This window comes from Vicia villosa, linkage group LG1, assembly GCF_029867415.1.
Source record: "Vicia villosa cultivar HV-30 ecotype Madison, WI linkage group LG1, Vvil1.0, whole genome shotgun sequence".
NCBI lineage: Eukaryota > Viridiplantae > Streptophyta > Magnoliopsida > Fabales > Fabaceae > Vicia > Vicia villosa.
In genome coordinates this window covers 164,667,827-164,684,122 of record NC_081180.1, presented here as the reverse complement: position 1 = coordinate 164,684,122, position 16,296 = coordinate 164,667,827, and positions in this window count along the sequence as shown.

Sequence of the window (16,296 nt, the reverse complement as noted above, 5' to 3'; positions counted from 1 at the left end):
AAACTAATGACAAGGTTTCTCAACCAAATCCCATGGTTATATGCCTCAAAATATGCTATAAATTATACTGCCATGGTGGATGAAGCAATGAGAGTTTTCTTGGTACTTCGCCAAGAAATTGCACCACTAGCCAACATGTAGATATAACATGAAGTGGGTCTTTTACTTTCTTGGCATCCAACAACATCAGAGACAAAATATCCAGGATGTGTTTGTTTCAAGTAATGAAATTACATTCTTTGGAATCATATTCCCGAGATTATTATTCCTAAGAATAATATTCCTATGCATGTGTTTGGCCAAGAGTTAGATTTCCAAGGAATGTTTATAAATTTAATTTAATTAAAAAATTATAAAAGAATAAAATAAATAAATTAAAAGTGGGTGATAGTGAGAAGTTAGAGTTAGTTGGACTTTATTCCCATGGAAATATTGGATTCTCACCCTTTAACATGAGAATAAATAAGGAAGAAATCATGTGTAAAATAAATTCTTGGGAATAAAAAAATACCTAGGAATAATTTTCAAAAACTTGAAACAAACATGAGATTATTGCATTTCCAATATCATATTCCCTGGAATCTTATTTTGTAACTTGAAACAAACACACCCCCAGTGATATCCAACTGGTTTAACCTCATATATGTGATCATATAATTTTTTGTTCTCTTTAAGTACCTCATAACCCTTTTGTCTATTTTACATATATATCCATTCTTGGATTGCTTAAATATCTGCCTAACATTCCAAACACAATATCGGGACACGTACAAACTTGGGCATATATCAGACTCCCTACAACTCACGCATAAGGAATCTTTTGTATTTCTTGAATTTCTAAGTTTCCTTTTGGGCGCTGACTAAGACTAAATTTGTCCCCATTAACAATTGGAGTATCCTATGGTTTACATTATTATATGTCAAACCCTTAAAGTACCTTATCAATATAGCTCCTTTGTGACAATCTTAAAATACTTCGAAATCGGTCTCGGTGTATCTGAATTCCAAATACAAAGGAGGTGTCACCAAGATATTTCATTTTAAATTTTCTTGATAGAAATTTCTTGGTTTCGTGCATCATGCCTATATCATTAGTGGAAAATAGTATGCCATTGACGTACAAGACTAAGAAAACGTACTTGCTCACCCTGAATTTGCGATACACTAAATCCTCAACATAATTCACGACAAAACCCAATAAGAGAATTACTTGATGAAACTTATGGTTTCACTGACGAGACACCTTCTTTAGTCCATATATGGATTTTGTCAATTTGCAAACCATATTCCTTGAGTCTCCTGACACAAAGTTTTCTGGTTTCACCTTATAGATTGTTTCATTAAAGTTGCCATTGAGAAATTCCCTGTTGACATCCATTTGGCGGAGTTCCAAATGGTAATGTGCAACCGGAGAGAAAGTCTCTTTAAATTCAATCCCTTCTTTTTTTGTATAACCCTTAGCCATAAGACGAGCCTTATACCTCTCCACATTATTGTTAGAATCCCACTTGGTCTTAAAAATCAATTTGCAACCAATGGGTTTCAAACCTTCTGGTAATGGGACAAGTTCCCAAACCTTATTATTGTCTTGCATGGACTTATACTCTTCTTTAATTTCTTTAATTCACTTTTCTTATTCGGAATCATGTATGGCTTGGTAGAAGTTGATTGGGTCAACTTCCATCATGCCATTATTTCCTTATGTTCTTGGAGAAAGACTATGTAATCTTCCAGTTTCTTTTTATTTGGCCTATAAGGCCTTTCCTTAGCTGGAAAATGTTTCAAACTAGGCTTTCGCCTAGTCCCAAGATCATAAGATGTTTTGGAATCTACCTTGGTTGGCACTCTCTTTAGAATGTAAGTTTCACTCTTTAGTGTTTCTCCCTAGAGTGACTCTGGCAAGGTAGAATGACAAATCATACTCATTACCATATCCTTAAGAGTTCGGTTTCGGCTTTCAGTTACATATTTCATGCTAGGTGGCCTTGGCATGGTGTACTATGAGATGATTCCACGTTCCTCTAGGTATTTAGAAAAAGTCCACAGACATTGTTCACCTGAACTATCATATCTAACGTAATATTCAACGCCATGGTCATATTTGACATTCTTAATTCTTTTGTTGAGTTGATTCTCAACTTCAGCCTTAAATGATTTGAAAACATATTAAGACTTTTCATGTATAGGAAATATGTATGCATATCAAGAATAATCATCTATGAATGTTATAAAATATTGTTGACCATTCCAAGAAGGTGTGGGAAATGGTTCACAATTGTCCGTATGTACCAATTCTAAGACACATGTAGTTATATATGCACTGAATTTCTTTGTTTTGGTATGATTACCTTTAACATATTCAACACATATATTAAAGTTTGTGAAGTCAATGGAATTCAAAATTTCATTTAACACTAGTCACTCAACTCTATTTTTAAAGATGTGACCTTGGCGTTTGTGCCATAATGTTCCTGAATTGTTATTATCAATTTTACGCTTAGTACCACATGATTCCACATTTAAGGATTCACTATAGGTAGGTATTATGTCAAGAAAATATAAATTATCAAAACCCATAATGAACTAGTTCTAACAATATCACAATTAAAAGACAACTTGAATTTATCATTTCCCAAAGAACATAAATAACATAATTTGTCCAAATAAAAAACTGAAATTAAACTCCATATAAATGATGGTACCACAAAAGTGTCTTTCAAATCCACATAAAATCTAGTACATAATAATAATAATAAAGATGCTCTACAACTTCCACCTCTACTGAATTTCCATCTCTAACATAGATCTATCTTTTAACACCATTTAGCTTCTGGTAGTTCAGGAAACCCTGCATTGAAACACTAACGTTAGTAGTTGCACCAGAGTCTAACCACCAAGTGTTTCTAGGTACTGAAGCTAAATTGATCTCAGAACAGACAAAAGCATGAAATGTATCTTTTTTTGCATGCCAAGCATGATATTTAGGGCATTTCTTCATCAGAGGTCCAGACATTTTGAAAAGAAACAATTATCAACTTGTTTTTGTTTCTTTTATGCTGCGAGACCTTTTGAAGCTTCATTCTTAGGCTCATTAGTTTCCTTTCTTTTGCCCTTGTCTTTAGACGTGCCAACAAAATAATTTTTTGTCTTATCTTACTTTAGCCTTTCCTCTTCTTACATACAAAGTGAAATGAGATCATTAAGAGACAATTTCTCTTTTTGAAAGTTATAAGATATCTTAAACTGACTGATTTGTGAAGGAAGATAAAGTAATACTAAATGAATGAGTAAGTCTTCTGAAAGCTCATGCGATTGGAGAGATCTTGTTTTTAATAGCATTTATTCTGTTCAAAGGTACTAGATTCCGTAGAAGAATATAGTCGCTCCATCCTTAATTCAAGGTCAAGATCCATGCAGCCAAGAATAATTTCCATGTTTTCTTTCTAGTCTTTAAAATTTATACCATTAAGGATCGAAATCGAATTCAGATTAGCAGATATTGAAGCAATTATAGCTGAAAATAGAATAAACCAAACACTATCACATAATATAAAAATTGAATCATTAATATGTTTAAACAATGGCATAACCCATCTCAAGATACCTAGTGCACCATCAATATCGAGTCTTCCGAAACTAATATCAATTTCTAATGGTACTTTTGGTATAATGGTCAAACATTAATAATAAAACATGTCAAATAATAAACTCATATTTGGATTAATTTATTATTCATATATGAAACTTTATAATTATCACATGTTTATAATCACAGGTGTGTATGAAATTCGACCAAACATCAACCATCTTTTGGATTAGTTAATACTCGAAAGGATAAGCACACACAATCATTTAAAATTTCTTGTAAGTATTCTCCCTAAAAGAGGCCACTTTGGTGACTTTATATTTTAATTGAATCATTTAAAATTTTAAACTATTGTATAAAATATAACTTTAACCAAAATTTGAATAAAATTGTACCAAAATTAATAGATAAAACAACTAAGGGACACAATCATGTTAACCAGCACAAATATGTTTGGATTAAACACACAACAATCCTATTTCCTTTCTTCTTCTTCTTCTTCTTCTTCTTCTTGTATATATGGGACTATTTTCATATTCAGTTCATTCTATAAGATTTGAATTACCATATGGCAAATATGCAAGATGCTTCACCAGAGATGAAGATAGAATCGTTTTGTCGGCGTGTATGATAGAAGCTATAAACATAGAGGTGGCCCTAGTAGAAACATTGGAAATTAGGTGGAGTTTGAATCTAGCCAGAAGTAAAAGCATAGAAAAGGTCTTGGTGCAGTCCGATTGTTTATCCGCGGTCGACTATATAAATAGTTTTTCAAACATTGCTATTTTAAAAGCAATTGCAACTGACTGTAGGATTTTGTGTAACAACTTTAATTATGCTTCTGTTGTTTTTATTCCTAGATCACAAAACATTTTTGCTCATAACCTTGCTAGGTGTGGGTATAGGGAAGGTGACTGTATGTGGGAGGGAGAGATTCTTGCATTATTTGTACCTGTTGTTCCTTTGGCTTGAATGAAATTGTCTTCCCATAAAAAAAAGATGCTTCACCAAAGAAATAAAAAAGAATTTGATGGAAGTTGGAATGTCCTCCATAACCAATCATGACAAGGATCACCCTTTGTCACCTAACCCCACTATCACTGTTTAGGCATCTACCCATGGAGATAGGCCATAAATATTTCATTTTGCAGAGAATATTTAATTATGACAATTTTTATTTAAAGCATATATTAGTGACACTGTGTGATGATTTTGATATGAAAACTAGAGTAAAAATATTTGATCGACTCAATATTTTAAAAAGAAGATAAATCGACGTACTGGCATGTGAGATACAAATTTTACAAGAAACTGATTTTGATTCAGCATTGAACATGTAAAAAAATGATGAAGCACATAATCAAGTAAGACCGAAAACATGATTTACAACATAGAAAGATTAATCCTTACTCAAATTGGAATATCAAAAGAGATCCCAATTTTGGAACCTTTATTTCAAAAATTTCCCAAAAATCAAATTGAATCAGACATGGGTGACTCTGATACCAATTGTTAGTGTGATTTGTTCTCTAACGTATGATATCTATCCATATAGAAATCAAGAACACAATCCTAAATGACCCATACCCAAATTCAGGCATAGGAGAGTTACCGAAAGGCGTCTTGAAAACTCTCCAATTTTTCCCTCGGGTAAAGTTCCAATGAGGGGAAAATTATACTGATCATGGGTTCCATCCTCAACAACAATATTTTTGTATTTTCAAAATTAGAAAGCACGCGCCACCATACCTCTCGGTTATCGATAATATCTGAGGTGAAAAATGTGTATTTACCTCTGTTTAAATTTCAAACAAGGAAAAAACATTTTTTTGTGTGAAATATAGTTTGTTTTAAATTTTATTTTGACCTTTATCTTTTTCAGACAGAACCTATATATCCATTTTGTGACAGAATTTATATACACATCTGTAATAGAACCGAAATATTTTATTTTATATTTACCAAATTATATTGTTTACAAAATTTGTAATAACACCTAATACACACATACCCAAAATGGTACGCTAAAATAACCTATATACATATTTGATAACAGAGTCAGAATGACAAAACAAATAAATATGTGTAATAGAAAACCTATACACAATGTTTACAACAACCAAGACAAACTAGTGTTATTGAAGTTCATAAAATGGTAAGAAAAATCCGGCCTAACATGAACGAGTGTCATTTATATCTTCTTGTGGGAATGGTGTTGAGTCGTTAAACACCTATAATTTGAATAAAATTTAAATTAGGATAGCCCTACAACAACATCATTAAAGACTCGATCTCTACAACAATAATAACATAAACCTTTTACTAGCTAACAACAACATTAACTTAATAGCTAACATAAAAAATTACATGCATAGGGATAAAGTAAATATCTTAACCCATGAATAACTAATGCCCAAAGACAATATCCAACATATGTTTCATAACATAGTATTCACACATATATTCGTTAATATTTTCCGCGACTACAAATACTTTTCATACAGTTATTTGTACACATAAAAGAACAAGTAATACAATAGTGAAAATAAAATAATATCAAAAAGCAAAAATAATACTTACATTGGGAAAATGAACTTTTTCTTTGTATTTTTTACATTATGAGTCATAAAATTGTATTCCTCCATAGATCTATATGTTAGAAAAAATTAAACAAGAATAAAAATTAATTAAAACTAAAGGTAAATTTTGAGTATTATAAATAATAAGGTTAATAACATCTTTATGCGTAATTAACTAAAGGGAACCATGAACCTAAACTTGATTGAAAAGATCATCTTTTTGTTCTTTAAAGGTTTTATTAACAATTCCCCTTTTTAAATAAATTTTGATGGCAACTTCATTATTTTTTTAGCAACCCTAAAATATGTAGGCAGCAAAAGCATCTAATAGACATTGGACCGTCTTCATTGTCGCTTTTTCCTTCTCATAAGACTACTGCATTCTCCTTTGAATAAATATCCAACATCGGGATCAACATTCAGCTAGTGGATTGTCACACTAGGATCTATTCCCGAGATCTCACGAGGAGAGATGACAAAGAGATTGGCATTGACTCTCAACCATCATACTAATCCTTCTTTTATCTCAATAGGTAGCATGACTCCTATCATTACTAACCTTATCAGGTAATTATCTAATTGGATGGTCTCAAAGTGTCCATTACAGATTAATCTGATGAGCTTTTCCTTGATTTTGATTAGGAATCCTAACTCGTCTCCCAGTGGGATTTCTTCTTTGCGAGCATCGAGGGCCGGAGACGTCTACCGCTTTGCTAGCTTCATTGGTCCTTCTATTAGGTACCACGACAGTCGCTAAAACACTTAATTATTGCTTTCTGTATCCGAAGAGCTCCATAGAGGTCAGCCTTGATTACTAGAGATTGGCCAAAATCGTTGTGGTACTTTAACTTCAATTGCATGGGGGAATCTACAACGTCTAGGGCTGTCAGGAATGGTCGGCCAAAGATGCCATTGTAGACGCTTTCATATAGAATTACGAAGAAACGAGTATCCAAAATTCTCTTATTTCTTCCTTTTCCATGAGAGATTAGCAAGCACACTTATCCACAAGGAGTGGAAGAATTATTGAATTCTAGAAGGCTCTGTCCTTCGCATGGTCTCAGATCTTGTTTTCTCAAGCCAAGTTCACAGAATTTTGAAGTAAATTAGATTGCAGGAACTCCCATCATCTATAAAGATCCTTGAGACATAATGATTAGAGATGTTAGCGGTAATAATGAGCGGGAGATTAGAACTCAGCATCCCATCTACTTTCTTTTCTCTAAAAAGTAGCATTTTTTAAGGAAAAGAAATGCCTGTTTGATTCATTCCTATAAACGATTTAGATTTGGTGTATGAATTTAGACTTATACCTGATGTCAACGGATATATATTGATCGTACCTGATCAGATGGATCTTCGAGGCCTACAACGAATTGGGCTTCTGTGAACTGTGGGGTGTACATGTAAGGCACTCTGATGCCAAAGTGAGAAGAGAAAACAATCAGAGTGCAATTATAAGGTATGAGTGAGAAATGAATAAAGTTACCTGACCCTCTAGTGAAAGAGGGTATTTATAATCCCCAGTGCTAGACCAAGATCCCCATCTTAGACTGGATGCCTAGGCCCAAAATAGAGACTGCCAGGATCCTACGTGTATATTGGAGACCAACACATGGTCTCCATCCTAGGTCAACCACTCTGAAGTTCCAGGGGAGACGCGGTCTTCTTGGGGGTGCATGGACTCCGCCTTATTCGGAGGATTGTGTGGTGAATGAAACCTACGAGGAGGAGGGTCCTCGGTGAAAAGGGTTGGCGGTGGTGCTCGTAGAGAGCGCCTGCTCGAGACTCGGCAGGAAGTCTTCCTCGGCCGAAGTCCTTCTTGACTGGGGGTTCGTAGACCTGGCAGATAAAGCTAGTGTGGCTCACGCCAGGTTAAGCGTAGTAACTTATGCCCGACATACGGGCGGGTGTGGAGCCCCAAAGACGGGGAGTAAGGTCAGGTCGCTCCTTGGGCCAAGAGGAGTTTTTGGGCCCCTTACTAGGATTAGGTCAGGCACCGGCCCAGTCCAGAACAGGATCCCCTCAAGTCATAGTTTCCGAGCAAGGACCTGTGACTTTGTGTTTGTCTGGTAAGGTCCTTGGTGCTACATGTCGGGGGATTCCTTTTACAGGTGATCCGTCGGGCCAAACATGCTCGGTCGTTCAGAGAACTCTCCCAGGGAAGGGGAAACGGTTATGTGTGGCAGATATTTGGGTGACGTGGTTGTGCATTAAGAGTGTAATGATGGCTTAGGGATTATGGTCATAATGATGGCGGCGCCTAGGATAAGGCGTGTCAGCCGACGCGATGTTTCTCCTTCCGTGCAAAGTCTATAAAAAGGAGTGAAACCCCTCATTTAGGGTTTTACACTCCCCGGGCCCTTTCAAATTTGCTTTTCTCTCTCTCTCTCTCTCTCTCTCTCTCTCTCTCTCTCTCTCTCTCTCTCTCTCTCTCTCTCTCTCCAATCGCTGCTTCCAAGGGGTATTGCTAGCAACGCAACGTTCATCCATCTCCAACATGCAATCTTCATGTATGCTACTCTGATCTCCTTGTTAGTTAGACTTCACCTTCAGGATGTTTTTTGTTTTGGGGAAGCTTGTTCCCGACGATTTTGTCCTTTTAGCGCTAACCCATCATAATAGGTTCAATAGTTTTTAGGAGAATTGCAGGAGATTCTGTGCGAGGAGTCTGCTTCCTCGAAGTATTGATAGGAGTCATGTGTTTTTTCATGAAAAGGGACCTGGAATGGCTAGTTATCTTCGGAGGGTTTAAGGATTTCCCCGGGCTATTCATGTTATTGTTAGAACAAGAATTGTTCTGATCAATATTCTTAGTTTTGATGATAACATTATATATGAATTTTGTATAAGACAATGTGATACTCTAATCCTATGCATTTTCCATTTCAGGAAATATATAAAGAGTATGCACAATTCAGCGCAAGAAGCACTGACTCAGAAGGTTCAAGTATGCAACATCAGAACATGCTCTCGCAAGACATCAAAAGATGGTCAAGCAGAATCAGAACATGGTCTATGAAGCATCAGAAGAACTTGAGTTCAGAAGCAGAAGCACTGAAGTTCTTATGGTATCACGCTAGAAGCACTTCAAAGTCAGAAGACAAGAAGATGCTCTGCACCAAGCTGAATGACTCTGATATTCAAACGTTGTATCTACAAATATTAGAAGCAAGTACAAGATGGCAGGCTACGCTGACTGACAAAAGGAACGTTAGAAGCTATTAAAAGTAAAGTCAGTTAAAGTAGGAAAAGCAAGGCTCGAGGTAGTTGACAAAAGAGTGAAACATTAAATGCAAAGCTGTACGGATCACGCAACGCATTAAATGCTCCCAACGGTCATCTTCTCAAAACGCCTATAAATAGTGAAGTTCTGATCAGAAGCAAAGTTGCCGAAACTCTTACAACTCTTGCAAACTTGCTGAAACACTGTTGAATCAAACTTCATCTTCAACCTCACTTCATTTGTAATATCTTAGTGAGATTTAAGCTTAGAACTTAAGAGAAATATCACAGTTGTGATTATAGCTTATTAAGAAGCATTTGTATACTCTTGTAAACATTTATTTTACATTGATTCGTAAAAGGTTCCTAGAGTGATCAGGTTGTGATCAGTAGACTCTAGAAGACTTAGAAGTTTCTAAGTAGTGTATTTCCTAGAGTGATCAAGGTGTGATCAGAATACTCTAGAAGACTTAGAGGGTATCTAAGTGGAAAACCATTGTAATCAAGGTTGATTAGTGGATTAAATCCTCAGGTGAGGTAAATCACTCTAAGGGGGTGGACTAGAGTAGTTTCGTTAACAACGAACCAGAATACAAATCATTGTGCAATTGTTTTTATCTTAAGATTTTTTAAAGTCACACTTATTCAACCCCACCCCCCCTTTCTAAGTGTTTTTCTATCGTTCAGTTATAGCCCAAGAAATTCATGTTTTTCTTCGTAGATTTTGTCTCGCTCCCGAGAGACGCATCCCATAGCCTGGGAAATTCATGCGTTTCGTAAATCCTATCTGCATAGGTAGACCAACCCCTTTGACATAGGTGAACACCATAGGGGACACCCAGTTCTGGATGACCCCAGTTTACAACTTCCTCACAAAGGGAGAGCTGCCCACCGACCAAAAAGAAGCCTCCTCGACCAAACAGAGAGCATCTTCGTACGTCATCATCGAAAACAAGTAATACAGACGAGGTTTCTCCATCCCTCTACTCAAGTGCATCGACGCGTCCCAAGCCCTCGAAGTCTTGCAGGAACTACACGAAGCTGCATCCTGTGCTCGTCAGTCTGAGGAATTGGGCGGTCATTTACCCGTCTGAGACCGAGAGGATTTATTCCAAGTTTAGTGGCGATCGATTCGTTGCTTCAAGATCCAGTGACAGTCGGCTGGGGGAACACATAGTTGGGTTTCTTTCAAGAATGCCGACCAGATATTATTTAAAATGTTCATGGATTCTGTCAAGGACTTCAAGGACAAGTACTACCTGATCCACCCCGAAAGCGAGAGTGCATACAATTCCGTCCTGAGGTTGGTGACTGACACCGACGAGGATGGATGGATGATACTTGATGAGGATGGTTAAGTTAAGACTAGGTTGGTGTTGTTGTTCCCCTTTAGATGGTGGAGGGCATATTTTCATACTAATCCTCGGGATTATTCCTATGAGGACGAGGATCTGGACGACCAAGATAAGGCAGCTCATGCGGCCTTGTGTAGATATGTGGAATGTAACACCCTTCTAAACCCCGCGGCAAATTAAATAAATATTTTAGAGTAAAACATAAACACAAGGGTGCCACAGTTATTTAAAATAAATAAACCAATCATGGTCAAGTCATGCTTTATTAGGAAACGATTTACCACAGACACAATTGTAAATGCAAGCTTCTCAAGCATAGTGTGTTTTGATGAAGACAATATGGACATCAAGCTTTTATAAAGGATGTGCAAAAAGAATTTCAAGTATCAAGCAAAAATACATCATTTCAAAGTCTTGAAGAAATTGTGAAGATTCAAGAATCAAGCTAAAGTATCAAAGGTATAAACAATACTCACTTTGACATATAATTGTTCACAAATATATTTCCATGCATATCATAAACATGCTACAAAGTGTCATCCTTCAAAAATTCATTTAAAACCTTTTTCTAAGTTAAAATTCAAAATAAAGGTTTTAGGAACCGGGTTGTCCCTATGGGGGAACCGGTTCCCAGCATTCTCAGTTTTCAGCATTCTGTGTTTTACTATGGGGAACCGGGTTGTCCCTAGGCAGGAACCGGTTCCTCAGTTCAAAATTTGAATTTTTCTGCTGTAATGTTCAGCAGGAACCGGGTTGTCCCAGGCAGGAACCGGTTCCTACTGAACCAGTGTGTTTTTTCATTGCATGATCTTATTCAAACGAATCCATTTTCTTACCACTTGATCATTGCATTGTTTCATGGAAAAATAACCATTCAAAGAGGTGTTTGACACATTATAAATACTACATATTTCAAAATCATTATTCACCTTCTTCATTAACAATTCATACTCATAAATTTCATTATTTTCAAGTGTCCAAAAACCAGAATTTTTATATGAAACTTTCTACACACATTTTCATAGAGAATTCATTTAAAGTTTCATGCATACATTATTGTGAACACTTATATTCATTTTGGGAATTGTTTATTTGAAGAAGAAGATCAATCCAAGATTGATAGTGCTATACAAACTTCATCTAAATCTCTTGTAAAAATTCAAAGAAAATTATCTCCTTACTATCCAGGATTGTTGGAAGTAAGTGGTGTGTTTGAAGAGGATTGTTCTTCATTCACATTAGTGTTGATTGATCTTAAAAGTGTTAAGAACCTTTGATCACCCTATAGGTTAGATAGTAGGCATAGGCTTGTACAATAATTCTAACTATAGTGAAATCTCTTTCGTGTTTGAAAGGGGACTGGAGTACTCTCGGATTGTGAGGGGAACCAGTATATATCGTTGCATTCTTTACTTTTCCGCACTTTATTGCATTCATCACCATTACCAAAGAAAAGAAAAGAACCTTACAAAAACCTTCAAACACTTAACCAAAAATAAGTACAAGTATTCTCATAAGACCGATTAAATTTTTGAAAACCTAATTCACCCCCCCTCTTAGGCGCAATCTTATACTTACATTTGGCATCAGAGCAAGTTATAGGTAACTTGTTCCTAAAGATCCAGAATGGCTTCCGCAAATCAAAGACCGGTTTTCAAAGATGGTGGTTCTAACAACAAGCCTCCATTGTTTTGTGGTGAATATTTTGACTTTTGGAAAATCCAAATGAAGGCTCATCTAGAAGCACAAGGAGAAGAAGTTTGGGAGGCTGTCCTACAAGGTCCTCATGTTCCTACAACGGTCGTTAATGGTGTTGGATCGGAGAAACCTAAAGCGTCATGGGATGATAATGATAGAAAAAGGGTTCTTGCTGACAAAAAGGCGATCAGTCTTCTTCATGGTGCTCTTAGTATGGATGAATTCTTCCGAATATCAACATGTACAACATCAAAGGAAATTTGGGATACTCTTGTAGAAACTCATGAAGGTACCGCTGAAGTTAAAAGATCAAGGTTGAATACTTTAAGCCAAGAGTACGAACTGTTTAGAATGAAGCCCGGAGAAACTATTCTCGATTTGCAAAAACGATTCGTACATTTGACAAATCACTTGAAGGCACTTGGTAAGACTCTTACTACCGAAGAACTTAATCTTAAAGTGCTCAGATCTTTGACAAGGGAGTGGCAACCAAAAGTGACGGCGATATCCGAGAAGAAGAATTTATCAAAACTTACTTCCGCAACACTATTTGGAAAACTTCAAAAATATGAGACAGAACTTGGAAGATTGGAAAACCATGAGAACTTAGAGAAGAAATCCAAAGGCATTGCATTAAAAGTAGATTCAATAGAAAGCAAAATGAAAGATGCATCGGATGAAGATGAAAACTTCTTGCTTCTTGTAAAAAGGTTAGGCAAATTTTTTGGTAATAAAAATAATATTGATAATACTAACTATGTCAAAAGAAAGAAATTCTCAAAGCATAAAGATAAAGAAGCATCCACTTCATCACAAGAAGTTACATGCTATGAATGTGGGAAACAAGGACACATAAAGCCGGAATGTCCAAAGCTTTCGAAGAAGAATGGATTCAAAGGCAAAAGGGAGTTCAAAAATAAAAAGGCCTACATAGCATGGGAAGATAATGAAGTAAGTTCCTCATCGGACTCCGATAGTGACGAAAGTGCAAACCTAGCACTAATGGCATCACACCACTCCGACGATGAAGAAGGCGAGGTTAGTTATGATGATTCTCTTTTTGATAATGGTGCGCAAGGTGCAATAGAAGAATTATTAAAAGAATGCAAAATTCTCTATAAAACTATCTCATCTCAAAAGAAAATAATATCATCGTTAGAAGAGAAGGTTAAGATAATTGAAGTAGAACATAAAGATGACAAAGAAAAAATGATTAGTGTTCAAGAAGATAATGTTGCATGCAAGAATTGTGAATCACTTTCCTTCCAAATTGTCCAATTAAAACGTGTTTTAGAAAGATATGAAAAAGGGCAAATTGGATTGGAAAATGTTCTTAGCACACAAAGATACTCCAATGATAAGAGCGGACTTGGTTTCTCTAAATTTGATAAATCAACATCCAACAAGACTATCTTTGTCAAGGCTAGTAACCAACCAATTCAAGAGAAAGTGATCAAGCCTAAAGTAATGCAACATTATCCTAAAAGGAAGAACTTTGTTAAGAAGAAATCTTATCCTCCTAGATATAGAAGTAACTTTGAACCTACTTGTTTTTATTGTGGTATTATTGGTCACACACCCAATGCTTGTTATGTAAGGAACTTTAGTGTTCCTAGTGGACATTATGTATGGGTGAAGAAAGGAACTAACTATGATGGACCCAAAGCCATTTGGGTACCTAACAAAACTTAATTTGTTTTGTAGGTATGCTTGAAGACCACTTCAAACCTATGGTATCTATATAGTGGTTGTTCAAAGCATATGACGGGTGACTTAAACCAATTTTCAAATCTAAAGTTAAAGGCCAAGGGTTTTGTCACTTATGGAGACAACAATAAGGGAAGAATTCTTGGCAAAGGCAAAGTTGGTGCACCACCTTTCACATCCATTGAAGATGTTCTTTATGTTGAAGGACTAAAGCATAATCTTCTAAGCATTAGCCAACTTTGTGACAAAGGCTTCAAGATCAAATTCACTAAGGAATAATGCTTGATCATCGATGAAGTCACCAATGAGGTAAAACTCAAAGGTACAAGAATTAATAACATTTTTATGATTTCTTTAAATGATTTATCTTTGAAAGTAAAATGTCTTTTGGTAAACAATAATGAATCATGGTTATGGCATAAAAGAGCAGCCCATATTCATATGGACCATTTAAATAAGTTAACCAAACATGATCTTGTTATTGGCTTACCTAAGATAAAGTTTGTCAAAGATAAACTATGTGATGCTTGTCAAAAGGGAAAGCAAACCAAATCGTCTTTCAAACCAAAGAATGTGGTGACTACAACAAGACCACTTCAATTGTTGCATATGGATTTATTTGGTCCATCAAGGACAAGAAGCTTCGGAGGTAATGTATACGCTTTAGTTATTGTTGATGATTATTCTAGATATTCTTGGACTTTGTTTCTTGTGCAGAAAAGTGATGCTTTTAAAGCCTTTAAGAAGTATGCAAAACAAATCCAAAATGAAAAATCATTAAAGATTGTATCCATAAGAAGTGATCATGGTGGAGAATTTCAAAATGCATCGTTTGAAGAATTTTGTGAAGAACATGGTATCTCTCATAATTTTTCAGCACCAAGAACTCCACAACAAAATGGAGTAGTTGAAAGGAAAAATAGGTTTCTAGTGGAACTTGCAAGAACAATGCTTAGTGATGCAAATCTTCCTAAATATTTTTGGGCGGATGCGGTTAGTACGGCATGTTATGTTGGAAATCGAGTAATCATTAGACCTATCTTAAAGAAGACTCCATATGAACTCTTCAAAGGAAGAAAGCCAAACATCGCTCACTTTCACATTTTTGGATGCAAGTGCTTTGTTCTAAACAATGACAAAGACAATCTTGGTAAGTTTGATGAGAAATCCGACGAAGGTATATTTCTTGGTTATTCTCTTTCTAGTAAAGCATATAGAATTTATAATAAAAGAACTTTGACTATTGAAGAATCTATGCATGTATCTTTTGATGAGACTAACACTTCCAAAGAGGAAATAGTTGTTTGTGATGATGATGATCCTTTAGATTTACCCCCAGAAGAACCTTCAAATGATACAATTGTGAAGGCACCGGAAGAACCTTCAAATGATATAATTGTGAAGGCACCGGAAGTACAACAAGAAAGTGTTCAACAAGAAAATGTACAACAAGAATCAAACACCAATGATCTACCAAAAGAATGGAGAACTCATAGAGATCATCCTATTGATAAAGTTATTGGTGATATTAGTCAAGGAGTTGCAACAAGATTAAATCTCAAAGATGCTTGCTTACACATGGCTTTTGTTTCTCAAATTGAACCTTCCAAAGTTGATGAAGCCTTAGGAGACGATCAATGGATAAATGCAATGCAAGAAGAATTAAATCAATTCGAGAGAAATCAAGTTTGGGAACTTGTTCCTAGACCAAGTAATAAACACATCATAGGTACTCGATGGGTGTTTAAGAACAAACTTGATGAGAATGGTATAATTGTTCGAAACAAAGCAAGATTGGTGGCCCAAGGTTACAATCAAGAAGAAGGAATCGACTGTGAAGAAACATTTGCTCCGGTTGCAAGGTTAGAAGCTATTCGTCTTTTACTTGCTTATGCATGTTCATTAAATTTTCAGCTTTATCAAATGGACGTCAAGAGCGCATTCTTGAATGGCTACATCAATGAAGAAGTCTATGTCAAACAACCCCCGGGATTTGAAGACTTCAAGAATCCTTCACATGTCTTTAAGTTGAGAAAGGCTCTTTATGGATTAAAGCAAGCACCTAGAGCATGGTATGATAGACTTAGCAATTTTTTGTGTGAAAAGGGTTTCGAAAAGGGTAAGGTTGATAAAACTTTGTTCATTA